General features: G+C 33.7%; 1 pseudogene; it reads left to right on the forward strand.

Annotated features, from left to right (window-relative positions):
* Window positions 1-477: 477 nt before the first annotated feature.
* On the forward strand, window positions 478-596 carry LOC120608373 (uncharacterized; annotated as a pseudogene).
* The last annotated feature ends 2,074 nt before the right edge of the window (window positions 597-2,670 follow it).

The raw sequence follows: 2,670 nt of genomic DNA on the forward strand, positions 1-2,670 counted from the left end.
GAGACAATGCCAAATTCTATACCTTTATACCAAAAGAATATGGAGATAAAATCATTAACAACAAATGGGTAAGAAAGCAGTTTTGATTCATAAAACATTTTAATTACCCAAATTTTAATTTTTATTTCTGGCATATATTCGATTAATTTATAGATAATCCCTTAAATTCGTTTAAATTATAAAATAAGATGTGATTAGACTTGAATACTTTGTTAACAGATATATTGCTTCAGACCTGAGGATATCTGAACAAGAATTACAATAGGAGGAGAGAGAGAAAAAGTTGCTCAAGGTAGATGATGGAGAGGGAGACAGAAATCCAGAGACAGGCAAAATTCATTCCATCTTTTGTGAAAGAATCTATCTAAGACAAAAGTCCCAAACTCAAGTATCTCAGGTAACCAGTCCTGTGAGATAAATGAGTATAATCATTTTGGGTGTTGGCAAATAGTGGGAACCGTTCGAAACTATAGTCTAGTCTACAGCCATGACACCCTGAACAAGCCTGATCCTGTCTGATCTTGGAAACTAAGCAGGGTCAGGCCTGGTTAGTACTTGGATGCGAGACCACCTAGGAAGACCAGGTGCTGTAGGCATAAAAAATAAATAAAAAATAAGGGATTGTAAGCTGACAAGGTCCTCACAATCTGTGAGGTCAACCGAGGGTTGCCTTGCCTAAAAAATACCAAGCAAACGAACAAACAAAAAACTATAGAGTCTATGGCCTGTTCTTCAGCTTTATATAGTTGAATAATAGAAAAAATAATTTTCTATTATTTAAAAAGAAGCCAGAAAGTCAGATTATTATGTTAAAATTTTTAAATTCCATTTTTCAAATGTCGATTAAAATATTTAAAAACCCTATGAGCCCCCAAATGTCTGCGATTCTCATTGTAGCCTATGGGCTGCCAGTTTACAATCTCAGATATATGCTTATTAACTTATTTCTTGTTTGCCCAAACTATAATTTTGTGGGGAAAAACTCTTCCTCCAAGAAGGTATTGGGATGTGTTAAGTTAGGGCTCATTAAGACTGGAACATCAGGCTAATGTAGCAGATGATTAGAATGGGATTACAAACCTACCCATTCTACAAATCGTATTGAAACTAGCTTAAGTTGGATTCTTAAATACAAGCAGAAATTAAACTTGCCCTTGCAGTATGTTGAAGGTTGGAAATTCTCAACTTCCTGGCATTAATTATTTATACTTTTATAAAATTTTAATGATAATTAAATGTTCTAAGATCAGTAATTTTTAGTTTGTCTACCTTATTTTCATACAAACAAACCAGTTTTTGCATTTATTTTCCACTAGGAGTTAGTTCTTTTGTTCGGTAGAGTTGAATAATTCAGAGAAACGCATGGTATAGCCTCAATTCAACATATATTGGAGCAATATTAGGTCTGTAGCACTCCTCGTGGCCTGTGTTCAATAGTATCCTTGAATCAATTTTAAATTATTTTCAATGAAGGATTCAAATTTGCATTTATTAGCGATAAATTATTTAAATATTTGGGTGTACAAGTATAATTAATTATAAAGTGATTTCTGGTTGTTTGTTTTGTGTTTTGCAGGGAGTTTGTGCAATAATTATCAGTGTTAAGTTTGCCGTTGAAGAATAAATCATAGGGAATGGCTTAAATATCAGGTTTTTGATTTGTATTTGTAAGTTGTGGTTTTAACATTTGCCTGGATTTGATTGGTTCTCCTTTCAGATGCTCATACACAAAATGAACTGACTTCATTCTTCAATGATTGATTAGATACCACAAATACCTACACATCACCACATAAAACTAGATACTGGCATAAGCAAGACTTGACAGCAATCTCAAAGAGATCTTTGAGCTCTGGTTATGAGTGCCTGTCCCTGATGTGGAATACCTTACTGTGTCTTCTTTGAAGTGGGTAGAGGCTAAATCTGGACTTTGGGAGTTCATTGGCTATTCAAGATTTCACTGCCAGAGAGCAAACATCTTCCCAATTTAGCTGGGTTACTTCATATATGGATTATGACAACTAAGCTGGAAAGGTGCTACTGCTACTGCCCTCTTTAATTGCTTGAAGTGTTTGTTCTTAAGCAATAAAGTTGTATTTGTTTTATATCAAGAAATATTCTCACTTAATTCCTATATCCTAAATCTCTCTGGGCCATTTGAACCACAGCAGATCACACATATTTCTCCAAATATCACATAAACTTTGCGAATTTTGTATTTCTGATCATTTTTAGAATGCTACTAACTGTTTTATGTTCTTGGTATCCAAAGCACTTGAAATTACTTTATTTATGACATTTATAGAACACTAAAATCACTTATATCCTCTGATAAATAGTGACCGTGTTCAGAATCAGCATCATGTATCTTTTTAACGTAGTCTAGCCTATATCACATATGCAATAAAAAATTGTTGAGCAAATGAGTAAATTAGGCCATTAACTATTAACCAAATATAAAAATCAAGAGTGAAGTTGTACTCCAGCAAGGCAGGTTTCAACCTTTGATTAATGTCCTGATGAATAGAGGATGAAATTTAGATACTCAACACACACTAAGGTTATAAACCAGGATGGTGTGAAATTTCCAAGATTCTAAACTCCTTCTTTCTCCCAATTAGGAAACACACTAGAATGAGAGTGAATAAGAGTTATGATATTTAGGGACAG

Source organism: Pteropus medius, unplaced genomic scaffold (genome assembly GCF_902729225.1).
Source record: "Pteropus medius unplaced genomic scaffold, Ma_sr-lr_union100, whole genome shotgun sequence".
Lineage (NCBI taxonomy): Eukaryota > Metazoa > Chordata > Mammalia > Chiroptera > Pteropodidae > Pteropus > Pteropus medius.